The following is a 20,158-nucleotide window of genomic DNA, read 5'->3' as shown; positions in this document are numbered from 1 at the left end:
TCGACATTACATGTATAAAAGAGTCAATGGTGACGTGTCAATCTGAATACTTCTCTAAACACCCAAAATGCTTTAACGCAGTAAACTTCATTCAGCATTGAAGAACACCATTACAAAGATGAGTAACTACTGCGTTGTGTTTAATATTCATAAAATGCTCATGCATAACACAAGATCAATACTGCCTAGTGAAAACACAATAGCTTCATAAATTACGTGATGGCACGTATAATGATTATAAAATTATAAACACAAATATTAAATGCTAATTCTTGTTATATATTCTGTATTAAAATATTTAAAATAGTCATATCATATTAGTTTCAACATAATAAATGACAAATATACTTGCCTACAAAACAAAGTAGAGATCCGACCTTGAGACAATTTCAAATATATCGATTCGTTTCGCCTGATTTCGAATACAAACTCATCTGATTCGGTTATGTTTGTTACGTATTCCTCTCCTTTCAAACGACGCGATAAAGCCCGTTATATAAATAGTACACTGGTTTGACGAAAGATTTAGACAATGGCGGATTGACATCAGGCGCGGTACAGGATTTAGGGCTAGAGGGGCGGCAGTGATATTATGCGCAACTAACAGTATATGCTATGCTTATAGGTGTCTATCAAAAAGCGTTGTTTTTTTTTTTGGTGTTTTCACTTTATATACACTAATATATGTTAATGCAGCATAAACATACTAAAACAATATCCCGAAAAGAGAAAAATACTGCATTTGCATATCAACCGTACTTTAATTTTGACAACTGACGACTGAAATGATTCAATGTACGATGTGAATCTAAATTTAGTTTAAGTGCAGATTCATATTATCACTAACCAAAACCAATACAAAAATATTCACCAAGGCCAACACGGCAATAGGATACTCGTACGCAGTAAAAAAGTACCCAATTACTCTAACATGTTCAAACAAGGGTACGTACACAACATACAAACATGCTATGTTCATTAATAATTAAACAACAACCCATTGTTTTTGTATTTAATGACACAAAATTCTACATATTTGTTATTTTAAACAAAATGTTTTCATTATGATTTACATTCGAATGTATGTGTTTCTAATTTCAGCCAATCCATGATCCAGGGCTTACTATCGTTTTGTTTCATAAACAAACTGCGAAGCCTGCAGTGATGAGTTTTGGATATTATTTTCATATACTTATAACCTAACCGTAATGTGTAAATGTAAGCTATTGCCCGTACATAAGGTAGCAACTGTTAGCGTTTTATTCATATTACAACGGACTTCCTTATATAGTTGATGAATGTTTTATATAATAAATCTATAATGAAAACAAAACAGGCAATTATAAGGTAAAATGGTGTCATGCCTTGACAAATATAGATTGTTGAATAAGGTGAACAATTGACTCTTAATGTCAAGAGTTGTAAAAACCAAAATTGTTATCAAATTATCTTTATATGGTATCACCTCACGCCTTTACATCTTAGAACTGAAGTTTTTAACACAAAATCAAAAACATCATGTAAACATTAACAATTTCCAATCTACCTGGATATATTGCTCGATGATTCAGAATATGTATTCATGAACCCTTTGATACAGCAATGCATACAACGATGTTTATCCAAGTGCTCCTTTCTCGTTATCCTACCCATGTCATTGATGGTATTACTCTAGGTTCCAACTAACATGATTGGCGCCGCAATTACAATTGGGATATTAATCGGATACCAGATGTCACATGCGAATGTTAGAGCAAACACATACAGGCCACATTTTTCCGATTCAATTGTACGATTATGATACTAAGGATGCCAGCAAATTCAGTGCTACAATGCGATGTTATTGCACCATCTTTTATGCTGCTGAGTATGACATTGTTTCTTTTAAATTGTTTATTGTCATTTAAAGAGTACAAACTGACTGTAGAAAATGCCTTATGACTTCAAAAGTTCCAATGATATGACATCAACCGTCATTACACTAACAAAGTCATGGTGTATTTTCCAACGTACGCAGGACACCTCCGTTAACAACAAACAGCACATGGGTTGTCCCTCGTGTACATGTAGAAAGAAAAGTTGTTGCCATGATTCCAAACGCAAACAATTACCTCTTACGCTGGCCTGGGTCACAACAATTCACCAAAGGTATATCTATTTATCCAGGTAAAACATGTATGTTCAATAATGTCAAGTAAGTTTGGTGTTTGGAATGTCAGCTGCTTAACAATTCACTGATAAGTTTGTGTAATGTTTGCTGTTGTTCATGTACTAGTATATACTAAGCTACGCTAAAAAACTGTAAATTGTCATACATATTTTAATGCTTACGTGCTTTCAGGTTAATTTAATACGATCAACCAGTATAATCTCAACACATTTCTTCAATAATATTTTAACAACCCACATTGAAGAACAACTATCATGCTGTAAAACACTATGAATGCTGTTTGACTTCCATTAAATTATTTGTACTATTGATTCTCGCAAATAAAGTAAATATCATGGTGAAGTGGGATCCTTTAAATTTACAATGTCTAAATACTTCACATTGTTCACATGTCCAGTTTCTGTAAATGCATGCATTCATTGATTGTTTTAAACGCATTATATTTGATATTGTAGATATGTAAAGTATGGAGCACTTAATTTTTGCCCTAGATTCTACAGGTGCAAAGTTAAAAGAGTTCTTAATTTCCTACAAAACGCTTAGTTTTAAAACTGTTCATACAGTTCACTTCCGGAAGCATTTACACAGGGTTTTGACAACAGATTTAGACAACTGTATTCATCAAAACATCAATCCAGCACATTGTGTTATTTTCGCAGCAAGCATATGCAATCTAACTGGGGGAAAACACCACGCCTATGGTACATTATTTTCTTTTACTTAGGCTTAGGTTCACACTTACTACACCTGAAATTACAAAAAGAACATTAAGTGTAATACTTAGATGAAAACACATTTCAGAGAAGGACCGGACGTCTATAATCGGCTCTGTGCCGGTCGTTATACTGCTAGGACCGATTATAGACGTCCAGCCCAGCTCCGTCGTATTTTATTGTTTATTTTTGATATCATCGTATTTTGTTATTTCACTAATAAATATTACTGCTGCTGATTTCAATGATATTACTTTCATTTCACTGATTACGCAATTCATAACGTTTCGCTGTAACCGAATGTCTGTGACAGAAACAATCTAGGCTCTCGTAATTTTTGGAAATTCAATACGAAGTGTTTTTTTAATTAAAATATTAAAACAAAAAAGAGTGCATCGAACGAATCCAAAGCATACTTTTGGTTGTAGTTTTTTTCAGTCATAATTGGAAATTTCAGTCAGATTTAAATAAATAGCTCTGACCAGTCATTCTATTTCGTAAATCGCTCTTTTTTATCAGAATGTTAGCGATCGATACAAACGTTTCCAAAAAAGGTTATTTAAATATTAAATAAAGATAAATGGATGGAAGAAAAGAAATAGGAAGTGTATATTCTAATTTTATTTTCATGAGTATTTGATTTAAGTTGTCATTGACGTAAGCATGTTGTTTATTATTTCGTATAATCGTAATCGTAAATAGTGTCAAGATCTCATCAGGAGTTACAGATGTTATCAATATTTTAATATAGCGGTTTCCTGTTACGTTTAATTATATTTTATTTCTCATTTTATGAATCTCCGTTTGCTTAGACTGAGTGTGGAACCCATTTTGTTCATTTGAAGTCGCGCGATTGGACTCTTTTCTATATGATAAATGGACCCGGATCGGATATTATCATATTAAAGCGGTAGATACGAACAAAGGCCCGCTCGTTACGTCATTTTTCTTTTACTTTTTATAATACATTTATGTTATATAGAGAGAATATATGTTAGTTGTGGTAGATTTCCAGTTTTAAATGTCATTCAAGAAGGATCATTGAAATTAATATTTTTAAGAGTGGCGCAGCCAGACTAATACATGAAGTTTTTAGTCTCTCGGCATTTATGTCATAAGAGATCAGGCTTTTTCAAAGCGCGAAACTTATCGTGAACCCAACTGATCGCAACAAAGCAAACCATAACGTTTGAGCACGCATCACATTTTATCGAATTATACAAAATATCATAATAGAAAGACCACGATAAGTTACGTGTGACCAATTGTGGCGTTCGTGACGGAAATCAAGACAGTATGAACCTACAAAAAAATGGTATTTTTTGTGTGCGTATCCGTATCGCGTAATATTTTATTTCAAGTAGCTCATATACTCACATTAAATGGCTGCAAATGGTAATCACTAATCAGTGGCGATCAGATTTTTTTTTAACTTTACTTCTTGATCGGTCGATGTATAACTTTCACCAAAGAAATACATCATTTATACTCAATTTGCAACTTCACTTTGCCTAAACCATCTATATTTAACGAACAATATTCATGTCTAAACATGGTTGAAGCGGCATCAAAAATGCACCAAAGACATTATTGGTTAACATCATTTTACACTGCCCCCTGTGGGTAAATGTGGCACTGGTAACGCCACTGACCTACATGTAATACATTCTGCTCAATATGCATCACGTATTCAATGTCAGGTATCTAATAGCTGCATGATTAAATGTTTACAACTTAAACTACGCGTGAACAGTTATTGTGATTCTGTTTTCTGTAAAACGAAAGACCGGAGTATGTACACAACCTGGAGCAGTGATTTAAAGAACGAAATCAATACACTAACGTGGTGTACGACAACGCGCTAGTTATTTAAAAGCACAACCGGTTATTAGAATAGTATACGTTGGTATGATCAATCTAGATTAGTCTATTTTTATGCAATGTTTTCATATTGCAAGAAATCGCTTTAAAATCATATGTAGGATTAGTCTCATTGAATTTAAATGTGAATTTGCTGCGGTTGTCTCAACATCGTTTTGAACCGTCAAACTAAAAGAGTTGCGTTTTATTTCGCATGTGACCACAGAAGATATTTTTAAGTAGAGCTATAAATGAAAAAGTATCGTGTGTTTTATAACAATCAAATATTAATCATAATTAGTCAGTGTAATACTTGCCTAAACAATAACTCTAGTTCAGAAGAATACTGACCACTCTCAACAGGAAATGGTGGTGGTGGTGTTAGTCCATACAAATACAAAGTCCATTATATAACATTATGAGGTATTACAAGTACATTACAAAAGTCATTGGAAATTTTCCAAAAAATATTGTACTTTCGTGTTTGTTTGGATTTCTTTTAAAACGTATGTCCATTACATAAAACACAATGATCCATTATTTATATAATAAAAAAAATCACACGAAACGTAGTAAATATTCCGTCATGGCGGCGTCATGGCGGTAACAGAGTCCGACATGCGCAATCGCTCGTTTGAATTTTTGTTTTCCTCATTGTACTGACAAATATTATATTTATATATATAACCCCACATATATTTATATACCAGAAACAAAGCGTCGTATCTTCTGGTGTTGGTGGTGCAAAAATTGGTGTTGTCAACATTTAGATGGAAAACGGAATTTATTTTCTACGCCAGTATGCCGTAACGACGAATGCTTGATTGCATCTTAACTTCTATCTTACATATAGTATCTTCACTTGTGAAAACTGTCAACACTTGTAATTGAAAAAACACGATATATTTTTGTTCGGTTTTACTTGATTCTTTCTTAAATGGTCATTATTGCATCTTTCCAACTACAAGTTCTATCCCTGTAATTCCTTTTTTTATTTTCTGCGCCATGCACTATTGTATGGACTCCTAATGTTTTGCATAAATCACCATGTCGGTGAGCACACATGCAATATGTCTAATTTGTTTAATTCACTATAATAATGTAGCTATTGATAGCCTTGATATAAACAAACACAACATCAATAGTATGTGCAATATACAAGGTAACATTTTCTTTTTAGCTTTTTAAAGATTTCAAATGGATTTTGAAAAGTTGCAATAGCTTAATTGTGTGACGCATTAGCTTGAATTGCATGTTTAACCATTACTAAACTGAAAAATTGCACTACTTTGGTTCTAAGAAAATACATCAAATGAAGAAACAATGAGCCAACGGCTATAAGGTTCGCAACTCCGAACATAAACAAAAAAATCTGAGACAATTGTGTTCACACTATTCCACTATAGACATATAAGGCAATGTCACACGCCGTGCAGCCATGTTTGAAACTGAACTTAATTATTTTTCAAAATCAAACGAAATATCATAAGAATCTTTTTTTAAATGTTCTTAGTGTCAGGATGATTGGGTAAAAATGTGACGGTTAGTGTTTAAAATGTTTTAATATTTCCATAAACAGAACTGTATCATGCATACATGCGTTTTTTTTTAACGAAACGCAACCATTTTAAACTCGGCAGAGATATAATTATACAAATATTGTGAGCAAGTTTAATGAGGATTGGGCAAGCAAACATGTGTGTCTTTGTGTGTTTACAAGGTTTAGCTTTGGCCATTAAAGGAACACTGCATCCGACCCCTGGTAGAAATGTTTTCGGGTTGGCGAGAACAATGTTAGAACCTGTTCATGATAGCATGAGAACAAATGTTCTGAAAAAGTTTCATTATGATCTACCTGTAATGAAATGTGACTTTTAGAGTTTTCACAAGATTTAGTCATATAATAAAAACGAACACTTCATTTAGGTCATGTTGTTTAGAAGACCATAACAAGTTACCATTAGAGTATTTGTAAACGTACATTCCTAAAAAATACTAACGCTACGACGAGCGACTGAAATTAATTGCCATCTTTCCCTTGTTAAATAAAATGTTCGTTTAATAACCAAAGAATCCTCAATCGTTTGAAAACAAAAATGACAAAATTAAAAGTGCAAATGTGATTTGCATAAATGCACATTCGTTCGGTTAAAAAAATCAGTATTAGTACATAATAAATTTTCAATTACGACTTATATGAGAATTATCTCAAATAGAGTTTGATATTTTATACAACAGCTAGAACGTCACGCAGCGCAAAGGTTGTTAATTACAACATTAATAAGCTTTATCTCGTATTTCATGTACCGGTAACATTTTGACTCTTTTTGTAAAGCCAGCATATAGGGACAAAAAAAAAACGAACTGTGACGCATGTGACCTTATACACTCAGATACACTACGAGGAATGCCCTAATCAGCCAACATACCTTTCTTATACTGAATATATATATGGGGAGCATATAGTTGTCACTTTGTCCTTCCGTATTTCCTTCCGTCACTATTTCGCTACAGTTTGTCATAGCGCCTTCAATATTTTACCGATCTCTTACATGTTTGGCATGTAGGTACCTTGCATGGACCTCTACCTTTTGATGAGGTTTGAGGTCGCTGGGGTCAAGGTCAAGGTCACCGAGGCTAATAATAGATTTTCCGTCACATTTTTGGTACAGTTTCTCATAGCACCTTCAATATTTTGCCGATCTCTTACATATTTGGCATGTAGGAACCTTGCATGGACCTTTACCTTTTGATGCTGTTTGAGGTCACTGGAATCAAGGTCAAGGTCACCGAGGCTTATAATAGACTTGTGTTAAAGTTTCTCATTGCGCCTTTAATATTTTACCGATCTCTTACATATTTGGCATGTAGGTACCTTGCATGGACCTCTACCTTTTGATGAGGTTTGAGGTCACTGGGGTCAAGGTCACCGAGGCTAATAATATATTTATCCATCACACTTTTGTTACAGTATCTCATATAGCCTTCAGTAATTTACCGATCTCTTACATATTTGGCATTTGGTACCTTGCATGGACCTCTACCGTTTGATGAGGTTTGAGGTCACTGGGGTTAAGGTGAAGGTCACCGAGGCTAATAATAGATTTTCTTAAGGTCACACGTTCATTCATATGGTTAAAATATTCAGCAACTTATGTTGATGCAAGTATAAACATTCAAAGTCCAGCAATATACCTTGAGCATGAACGTAAGGGGAGCATCCATCGTTTTCAACGATACTTGTTTTATACATAAACACTTAGAGACTTTTCTAACGCAACACTTTTCAACTTTAATAACTCTATAATGCGTTAATATTTTGAGTCCATATTTTTAATGTGATCATTTGACTACGTTCTGACAAGTTCACGTTAAAATCATTCATCTTCGACGATTTTACGCTTTAGCACGTGGGATATGTATAGTTTCGTATTTTGGCACGTGGAAATAGTGAAACAAAATATTATTATGAATTTAATTTAATATCATGATTTTAGTTGGATTCTTATACCAGAAAATCATAACATTAATTTTAAAAACTTTTATGAAGTTTTTGTACAGACAGCGAAAAATCACAGGACTGTGATACACTTATGATAGTGCCAGACCAGAATACATATGTATTAAATGCGAATCTAATTACATTGTTATGTTTTATAAGACGTGTTTTTAATAAAGCAATGTCGATAAATTGGAAAATGCATCCATGACAAAAACAAGACGATAACATATGTATATGTTTCCTGTACGCACATATGATAAACAGAACATCTGTCTTAAATACATTTCAATAATTAAATACTCAAAAGTAAATAACAGAAGAGAGTAATCAACTTTAAAACAAATAGTGAACGATGTTCAACATTCCGAAATATAACAAAATATAACATTTTTCGCAAGGTATCTAGCTGCCTAAGTTCTACTATTACATGTGCTTGAATTCAGATAATATTTAGCATACATGTTTCATCAAGTAAGTACATTAACATATCTATTGATATTTACGCGTGACTAAACGTATATATGGGTAAATAACGATAGCTTTGCAGTACACTATACATTCAAAAGAATCCAAATGCATATATTATTAAACTGATTTAAATACAGTTGAAGAAAGATATGTTTTGGCAAATTTTATAATAAATACAGCATATAGAGCAGATTTTTAACTTATGTAAACAATAAATTTACACACAAAAAATGAAAACAAGAAATCCCTTTTAAAAAACAATCGGTGTTGACATTACAATTGATACCAAGTTTGTCGTTAAAATTTATCAGACAGGAAAATATGCATATATCCAACAGTTTAAATAGATTGAACATATCTACATATTGACGTCACTTGAACATTTGTATAGTAATTTCCAAATATAGTTATGTTTCATCGGCTTTTATAAGGGAAGTTAAAATCAATCAAACGCCAGAAATATCGTGTCATCTGGTATAAATTCAAGGCTTTGGAAGCCAGATACAACATTTCATAGCATTTTTACATAATAATGATTTATAATATAGTCAAGTCAATTGTATTGGCAAAAACATAAGTACATAGCCAAACAACATACATAAGACATGTAATAGCTATGTTATTAAATGCTTATACAATATATTGATGAAAAGTATGGTATATATAAGCTAGACGATATTTGATAACACATTTTTGCTATTTATTTCAAAAGCAAAAATAATTCCCAACCCTTGAATTGCAGTATTACAAATTGTTTAAGGCGTGTCATTTATGAAGGCTGACTAAAAAAGCACATTCGATCATATCACACAATCAATAAATGTATTCATGTGCATGTTTTGTTCCAGAATTTATAAGTAAACATTGAATATGTCGTTTGTATGTATGTAACTTTATTTGAACGGCTTAAATTAACAATGAAGTAAATTTCAATATTCAAACCTATGCAAGAGTCATAGGTATACATACAACCACTGTTATAAGTTCAGTGTGGTTTTTTTTCATTCAAATTTGGGGGCCTCTAAGAGGGTCTATTCCCATGGGAAAAACGTTTTTAAAAAATCAAAATGGTGTACAAAAATTCACAATTAAAGGAAAAAACAAGAGATGTGTTTGTCAGAAACACAATGCCCCCTACTGCGCTGCTTTGATTTATTTTATTTTTTTATCATTTGGCAGGTACAAATAATTATCTCCCTTTAAAGCTTATTACTTCCCTTGGATTAGTTTTTTTTACTTTTGACCTTCAAGGATGATCTTTACCTTTCACCACTCAAAATGTGCAGCACCATGAGATACACATGCATGCCAAATATCAAGTTGCAATCTGAAGTGACATAGAAACCTAAAAGCAAAGAGTGACGGAAAGACAGAAAGACGGACGGTCCGATCACTATATGCCCTCCTTCTCGGGCATAAAAATAAAAATGAGTAAAATACAAATAAATCTCAATATTTTGTTCATCTCCCATCAAGCTCTATAAGATAAAACCTTAGTTAATGTATTCACATCACTTTTATTCTTAAGCATTTTTATAAAGAAGACAGAAACACTAATTGCCCAGTTTGTATTAATAGAAACATGAAATGTTGCGCTATTCTATTGGCATTTAATTTGCCCACTTCAGATAATTATCTCAAAACATCTAGGTCAGAATGTCAATACATCAAAGACAGCTACGTCGCACAATATGCTCGAGGGTCAAATTGGGTAATTTCGGACGATTTTTTCCAATGAAAACTCCCGTCAAAATACTTTGCCCCTCGCAATGTAGTATATACCTATGTAATGATGACCAAACTGGGTCATCACTTTCTTCCTTTAATTGGATAGTTGGATCGTTGAAATTATATAGCTAACTTCCTTGACAAATACTGCAATTACGTCTTAAATGAGACATTCCGGAATACAATATAGTTGGACAGGATAAGGAAAATACGAACGGAACTGGTTTTAGGGAAATTTCGGACAATGAACATGTTTTTAAGAAGGCTATATGTAACGTATAATCTTATTTATAGATAAGTAGCTAGCCTTAAGATTGCTAATATAAAATAAGAAACATTCAGTACTGTTATTTTTAAACAGGTTATGTACGTCATTTACATAAATATATGTCTAAATTTACCGGACAAAATTACCTGGATCGACCCTAACACAGATATCAGAAAAACAAATCGCAACTCCATAAGATATCAAACTTTACCAAAATAATGTATCACTTTTACATACTTTTCGATTTAGACTATTTATATTAAAAAACGTTGATGTCATGGTGTGTGCGTTCACGTGTAGATTGTCCATTTTTTGCACTTGATTGTGCAAAAATACCACAAAAGGAAACATACAATATTTCATGTTAAACCTTATTTATGTATAGTTATTAGTTATAATATCGGAGTTTAAGAATACGTTTTAAATGCGATAACTACTAAGAGCAGAAGGAGAATCTTCAAATCTTGAACTTTTTTGTCCTTTATTTCAACGGCAGAAGCTTCCTCATCCAAACTTGTTTTGTTTGTAGGAGCTATTGGTTGCTTGACCGGAATTAATTTCTTGTCGCTTTCTTTTACTTCAACATCTATCCAAGGCCGCCAGTTTACACCCATACTCGCAACAATCGAAATATGTCCAGCGTCCACAACCAGTTCGTTAGCCTTTCCTTTCTTAATTGGTATTATTTCAAACACGTCTATTCCATCGTGTTTATCCGCGTCAATCAGTCGTTCAAAATCCAACGACTCGACGTCGTTTAAAACGTTAACATCATCACACGGTTTCGTCACACAGACTCCCAGTTTTCGTTCCTTTAACAATTTAGCGCTCCACAGCACGAACAACCTCTGATGCTTTGGTTCATTGTTTGAATCTGACTGGACCGGAGATATCGCCCATGATGCGACGCCTTTGGTGCCCAAGTACGGAAACCACAGTTTGGGGAAAACCCAAAAAGACGACGCTTGTTTCGGTTTAATTTCCGTTGCAATAGTGTCTTTAAAGACAAACCCCTCCGTCAACTTCATCCGCGTGTCGGTCAATTGTGCCTTTGCAGAGTTTTCAACCCTTATGTTCACATCTCCGAAAAAGGTCGCGGCTTTATATGCAACAAGTCCGACGCCGCCAAGGGCTAATGAAGCTTTCTTGAAACTGCTCAAAATCCACATCGTTCCGTGTTTATATGGGATTTCTCTGTTTAATTGTAAGTCGTTCTATACTTCTTAATTAGTTTTCCTGCATACTGTATCATACGTATGTTATTGATTGATGAACTAGTAGTACATGTAAATAAGAGGAGTAGTAAATAAAAGTATTTAGTTCTAATGTATTGTTTAGCAGCAGCAAAACGAAAATAGGATTGCTTCCCTTTATGAATATCAAGTAATGCCCGCATATATATATAGTGTACGTAAGATGGTATTATACATGTACAATAAGCCAATACCTGTCGTACACTGTTCTTTGAGTGTATCATTAACGTATGATAAATTATGATTCCATTCAATCAATCGATTCCATGTGTAAGCGCGTTTTATAAGTGATCAACAACACAGCCTAACAATAACACTGCACGATTCCCAGAAAGTGGATGATTCCCGGACGATTCACCACAACGAAACCAAAATATCAAATCCAAGTATTTCAGACTTTCTCCTGCTAAAGTTTAAATGTATTCGATGAATATGTGTTCATGTATTCCTATAAACTCACGACTTTAATGTTTCCGTGCGCGGCCAGTTTTATTCAAATGCAGTCATCCATAAAATAGCCTCAGCCCGTATTTGAAGGTAACTTCTCGCTCAATGTATAAAAATAGATAGAATAGAATTGTTTATGTCAAAGGGAGACAAATAAGTACAAAACAACATTAAATTGGTTACATTACACCAATTCATTAGTAATTATTTACGAGTGAAGTATTTGTTTATTTGTCAACAATAAACAAACACGATACACGTGTTAACAGTTTATTTAGATTGCCGGGTAAAACAAAGACCAAAGTTATAAGCTGATCCTCGCGAGTAAAATCTACAATTGTTTCAACTTTGTAAAAGTAATATTCAAAACGATGCACAAAGATATATAGACAATCCCAGAATCGATAATATGGGCGCCGCCATATTGGCTATTACGTAACCCGCGATTGAAAACGGTACTGAAGAATTTGAAGATTACAACGTTATCATAGTGTACACCCGCTTTATTCCAATAAACAGTACTTTATGACTTCGCACATTAGGATTGAAAACAAATGAAACATGAAACCAAGTGTCGATATGTATCACATCGATCGTAAATCAATATAATATAAATTAAAAATATACACGAAAGATTCATAAAATATGTGTCTCTGCAACAATATTCAGTGACAACACGTAATGTTTAAGGCCGAGTTGGCATTTTTAAGCATACCTTTCAGCATAATGCCTTTGTATAAAATTTAATTATTTCTTTATGGAATAAAATTATTCAAGCATAATTATAAAGGTATAGACATATCTAAAGTGTGAAGTAAACGTTGTGATTTTAGCGTAAATAGTGCCGGAGATATTAACAAAGATCTATCAATATATAAAGATTGGAAGCATCCATTCAGACCATATTTTTTGGATAGATCTTTGATATTAATTAGATAGATTTAAGATCGATATAGACAATTAAATTGATATCTGCCTTTGTTTAAGCCTATATTATTTCTTATTAAATGTCGTACTTTCTATACTTTCCGGAGATATTCATTAAGAAAAGTTGTAAGATTAAAGACTTAGGACGACTTCTGTAATTGAATAATACATCTCTTTGTTTGTCTAAACAGTTACCATTTCGCTATTAATATTTCCCTTGTAAGTGTCATTTTAAAGGTAATATACAAATCTATAGCCGAAATGAAGTTTGTGATTCTAAAATTGTTTCGTAAATCTTTGTTATCGAAACTCTGTAAGATTTTCAGGTAGAGATTTTTTTAAATTAAAATAATGTATCTAGTTTAGTCTAAAACTAAAGTGGTTTTTAGCAATCTTTTATTTAAAAATCGCTCTCAAGCTAATACAAAAATAACTAGCCGGAAATGAATTTTGTGATTTAAATGAACAAGTATCGGAGTTATTCGCTTGCAAAACTGTGTAAGATGTCAGGATATGTCATACTTTTTTATTGAAAAGGACATATCAGCTTTTGTCTACAACTTTCTTATATTATTTAAATAACGTTTTACATGTTGCCTGAAATATTATTAAATTTTCTTAATAACATCTTATTTCACGATTGAAATGTTCAACATGAAAAATAATGAGCCTTAAATAAACTTAAATAGTTCCAATTGCGTTCTCTAGATTTCATAAACGTATGTCTTTATTAAATGTTCGTAAAACGGTCTAAATTTACGCTTAAAAAATTAAACCACGCACGAAATAAGTGATTAATTTTTCTTTAATTACGGATTATAAATGACAGCAACATACATCTCTTGAAAAAAACATCAGCGATAAAGGCGCGAACGAATTCGCTCAATGGGAGGCGATGTTCCAAGTGTAGATTAAAAGCGTTTATGGGTTTGCCCGTGACACCACATGTCTGCACATGTGTTGATACCGAAATTTAGATAAGATATCACGCGTCACCTTTAAATAACATGTTAAATGACAATCAAGACCTTATTCATGCCAGGGACCTACACAAATAGGTCCATGTCCATGCTGAGTGTTATTACTCCTAAACGAATGCAGATGAACCTTATTTCTACTAATTACGTAATTTATATTAATAAAAAAAAAACACGAACTATTATCTGCCTGTCAGATCGATAACAGAAACTTTTTACATCCTCAAATATATTTGATAAACCCGTTTCGCTTCCTTGTTTTGCGTAGGGACCTATACACACATATATAGGTCCATGTTTATTTCTTCAGTACCGTTTTGGAGGCGCGCGCGAGTATTCAGGGGCGGGTAATCCGGGAGGAAATCGATTTCTGGGATTGTCTATAGAAAATACTAGGTCGGTTCCGAATAAAGCAAATTAAGGTTATTTTGCGAGGCTTTGAAAATCTGAACCGCGAGCCTTGGCGATTGATTCAGATTTTCGGGCCGAGCAAAATAAACTTCGCTTTATTAGGCACCTACCTAGTATTCGATTTATCCCATCAATTTTCTACGTCGTCAATTATTTCTTTAAAATAGAATAGGAAAATAGAACAACACGGAAAATCCCAAAGTTATTTTAAGCAAACATTGTTTTATAATTTTATTCGTGCCGAGCATAATTTACAAAAGATGAGGCACTAACCTGTTTTTCTGTTTATCATACCTCTACGTCCCCGATTTTTAAAGAAATAATGAAAAAAAAAATACAAAAAACTTCAGCTTTAGTGGGAAAGAATATGACTTTTGTCGTTTGACGTGTCAATAATGACGTAATGAGTACGCTTAATATTCGTAAAAAGTGTTGTTGTTGTTTTTTTTTTGCTTTTGTGTTGCATTTTGTGTTTAAATCTTGGTATCAAATTATTTGTTTTGTTGAATCTGATTGTACAAAAATGATTACTCTATAGTTGATTCCGAGTTATATGACCATCCTCAACACATGTCTGATATAAGAGTCCGCCGCGCGTGACAGCTTTAGTTCAGCATTGCCGAAATAAAGGAAAATATATCCCACCGTGGTTTATGTCGACAATGCACGTCTTATGATGGGATAAAATTATATATAACAACCACTCTTCTGTGCGTGTTCACCGCTCTTTTTTCTAATAATCACCATATCTCGATGATAATTGGGTCATTGATGAGATTGTTTATTCAAGTTTTCATCACCCATCACCTTAGATTTATTGTACTTATGCTTTTCAATCACTCTATGAAAAAAGGAGAATAATGTAATGCATATGTAAATGATTCTCAATTGTATACTAAATAATACCTACCGACGCAAAACAAATTTACAGCGAATGGTATTACTTGTTATTGTATTTATTGAAACAAATTTACGTGTTAAACGGTTATGCATTGTGATAAGATTCGTAGCTTGAACATATTTGTACAATCATTGTAAATGAGAAAGATTCTTTTGAGCTTAGGCCTGCAAAATGAGTTTGCTGCACAAATTAATATTTTCATAAACCCATGACCTAACAATGGAATATCAAAAATTGTAACGAACACATTTCCCAAGACTTTCCTATATTTTGTTTCGGTAGGTCAGTCCGTGGGTGGAAATACATATATATTTAACTCTCAAAATTAAATGGAAATAACCTGAACTTGCCTATTCGTCAGTAATTGACAGGTGTCAAGGTAACAAGTATTTGTAGTAATCCCGAGATTTTAATTGACTAGAAGCTCACATGAAACAAAGTGAAACATTAGAGATTTTAGAAATGCTGTAATAATAGATGTAATAGAGTAAGATGTAATTCTTAAGAATGAAATTCTTTATAAATATAAAGTAGTGTACATATACATACCATATGTTATGAACATACTCGATTAGCAAATTTGTAAATACACTGATATGAATATTACATCATGATATGTATTTAGGCACTGATTGTCGCCAGATTGTAAATTTATGTACATATTACATCATGTTGAACAAGGACCATAAAGGTCTATTTCAATTGTGTATATATGTATATGTATTTGTTGAAATTAAAGTTCTTCTTCTCGAGACCAGAGAGTTCATAGCATTGCTTTGAATTATTCCGTTTCTTAAACTCAAGGATTCGTATATTAAAGAAGAATAACAATGAGCAGCAATGCCATTGTGTACTTTATATTTCACAAAGTATTGCTTTCGGAGTCAGAATTAAGTTCATGTTGATCAATGAGCGGTGTTATGAAGAATAAGACTTTATGTAAAACCAATAAAATAGTTTTCTTACATCTGGCTCGATACTGGTTGACAGCGTAAATATTATATATTAGTAAAATATTGTTTCTTTTCTTTTTTAATTATATATCACAGCATAATCAGCATTATATTCCTCGTTCTTTGATTAACTAATGGGCTTGTGTTAGGGGTATGTTTGTGGGTAGCCTACTCAATGACTTTTTATCACTGGCCTTCTAGTTATATTTGCAAGCCAGTGAGTTCCTGTTCTATAAGTTTCAGCCATTAATGTTAAGTTACAAAAAAATGGTTAATAATTTTGAACAAGAGTTCGATTATTTAATTAAAAGAACTGTTTCAATAAATGAATAAATATTTACACATTTATTGAAAAGCAAATGACGATAAATCATAAAGTTCAACTCAATTTAAATAATGAAATAAGTCGCCCAATAATGCAAAATTTAGCAATTTTATTCTCAAAAATTAGACACCTGGGAGCCAGGTTACAGCACTTCAACTCTCCAAAAGTTACGACAAGTATTTTCACAATATTCAATATCGTGTTTAATTGCTTGATTAAAACTTATTTATTGTTCTTTCTTCATATGGGTTAGCTGATTCTCAGTCAGTTTCTTATATAGGCGGTGGAAATAAAGTTGCCCTTGTCCGTCTGGCACCATTCCGTCTTTCTGTCTTTCAGTCCGTCCGTCCGATTTTGTGTCGAGCGCAACTCCAAAAGTATTGCTGCTCTAGAAATAAAACTTCACAAACATAGTAAAAATAGCATTTGGACTTGTGCAGCTTCGCATTTATTTTGACATAATCCATGTTATTGACTTAAAGCAAAATTAAAATATTTGTTTAGTTTATATATATTATGAACTTGTGCGGCGTGTTCATCACAAATTACCAGTGTACATGTACGTTTAAAAGCCCGACAAGGCGTGAGAACTGCATGTATCTTGTGCATCTGAATATGTTGGTTCAAATCTCGCGGTAAAATGTAAGAAAAAAAATGACTGTAGGGGCGTTTGTGTGTCACGGATACGTGTCTAGGTTAAAAATCTGTTCTGAAACTGGGCAGAATAATGTCAAGATGAGAATACGCAATATTTAAGATAGTTTTAGCATTTGAGTGACGCATCATGCCTGTAATATTAAAGCGAGTATACAAGATTTAAGTACAATTGTTATAGACAAAGTAAACCTTGATTTATAAGAAGCTTTAATAAAAGTTCACAAGAAGTGGTGCACATAAATCAACAAAATTTGAGTTCATACAATTGCCAATAATGATCTTCTGTACAGCAGAAAACTTGTTCATGTACAAAATAGCATGTTTACTAATGGGATATATTTATAACATACTAATGCAAAAAATCAAGGGGCAATAATTCCTGAAAACTCATTAGAGTGGAACGACATACCATGCCCCCTTGTAGGACTGCTTCATATCAAGTTTCATTAAAGACGGAAGATCATCGGCGTCTGAGATCTCGAACGCGCAAACGAAAAGTGACTTATTAATAATAAAAGTTATTTTCCTGAAAAATCATTGAACCGGATCGGCCTTTCGCATGTTCACTGTAAAGCGATGCTGCATATCAAGTTCGAATTATAAGTCTTTGAGATCTTACACGGAGACGAAAAGTGAGATGAACGGAAGGAAGGACAGACGGAAAGAAGCATGGAGTAGCACATATAGGAGAAGAAATTCGTTGAAATTTGTTTTGTCATTTCGTCAGACAAACGCAAACTCAATTCCATCAAAATCATCATTTTGACGGATGGGCGGACTAAAATGCATCTATGTGCTGGCACTTTTCGAGGAACATAAGAAGTAGTTAAGTGACACTTACATCCCTAAAATAGGGTAGGTAGTTCGGCAAAAAAGTTTATCAACTTTTTCTTACTAGACTAATGAATGTATAGACACATAATTCTTGATAGTTAAAAGCTAATTTTGCAAATACTATTGAATGTAGCACAACTTAATTAATGAAAACTCAACTTTGAATACCAACACAAGTTAAGGATCGGCAACAAAAATTCTAGTTGTTCAAATTGGTGGAAACAAACAAGATTGATTTTTAGGATTAAAGATGCCAAACTTCAACATTGGCAGTTGTTTATTTATTTAAACTTCAAGTACATTATTCTACTTTACATTCAGTTTAAACAATTCTAGTCAATTAAATCAGCTTTCTAACATTCACTTGAAATATTTACATATTTTAAGTACATCTTAATCGACACACGCAAAGAAAAAGATAAGAAGAATGAACACCTTGAACGACGATTCATTTCCTTCAACGTTTTCAACATTTTCCAATGATGTTTCTACATTAGTTGCTGTATTTTCATCAGTCTTCCTGATTTCTTTGGACACATCTGTAGTATATGCCTCCTGGTGATTTTCGCTGATTTCCACGTGTATCCAGGGCTGCCAAGTAGCACTCATGCTCCCAACTATACATACATTTCCATTTCGAACCTCAAGTTTGTTAGTCTTCCCTTTCTCCATGCGTTTCAGTTCAATACCATTCGTAGCGCTGTCACCACTTTTGTTAGTCAACATATCAAAATCCATGTCGTGGACAGTGTTTGAATTGTTTGCAGTACCATCGACATCAATAACGCCGATACCAAGCTGGCGATCTCGAAATAACTGAGTTCTCCACACCAAAATTAGTCGTTGATGTTTGGACAAATTGTAGGATCCAGGAATTTCCGGAGATATCTGCCATGATATGACACCTTTGGTTCCTTTAAACGGTAGCCAAATTTTCGGGAAAACCCAAAACGAAAAGTCATGCTTCGATTCTATTGTATGATCAAATGCGTCATTAAAAACGTAACCTTCTGTCAGTTTTAGTATTGGTTTAGTTAAATTTGATATAGTAATGTTATTCACCTTTATTTTCACATCGCCGAAAAACGACGTCACTTGATATGCTACTAGTCATATTCCGCCGAAAGCCAAAGTAGCTCTCTTCAAAACATTTAGTTTAAGCATTGTGTTGCCTTATTGTGTTGTGAGCATTTATGTTCAAATAACAGAAAACGAAGCTTCCAGTGACCAAAAATATGAAGTGTAACAAATTAGTTGCCTTATTAAGTTTATTCGTTTGAAACAAACTATGGATATGTAAGACTTGCATTACACGTACAGTTAATGTTATCTCCCTTTTCCGACATAGTAATTTTAACACAATATCATATTTCAAGCAACGACTTTCATATATATAGAATCTACTTCGTTATTCAAAATCAAGATTCTAGGAATGAGTTTGTAATACATGAATCATTCACAACAGTAAACAAATCGTAGTCGAACCATCCCAAGTTTAAATAGTAATTCCACTGGCACTGTTTATTCTGTTTTCTTTTTTACCACAAGAAATAGAGCATGTCCACTTAATAACTTAGTGACTTAATAATAGTAACATTTTTATCAGTCCCGTTTCAAACTAATTATAATATTTAAAAGACGAAATGTCGTTTTTATGTCCGTTAAATGAAAATGAAAAAAGAACGGATTAAAACTAACTACATTTGCAATAAAACACATAAACACATTAATTTACTAAAAGTATTGACGTAGCGTTGTATGTAT

Source organism: Dreissena polymorpha, chromosome 8 (assembly GCF_020536995.1).
Source record: "Dreissena polymorpha isolate Duluth1 chromosome 8, UMN_Dpol_1.0, whole genome shotgun sequence".
NCBI classification, from domain to species: domain Eukaryota; kingdom Metazoa; phylum Mollusca; class Bivalvia; order Myida; family Dreissenidae; genus Dreissena; species Dreissena polymorpha.
Note: the sequence above shows the minus strand (reverse complement) of the source record.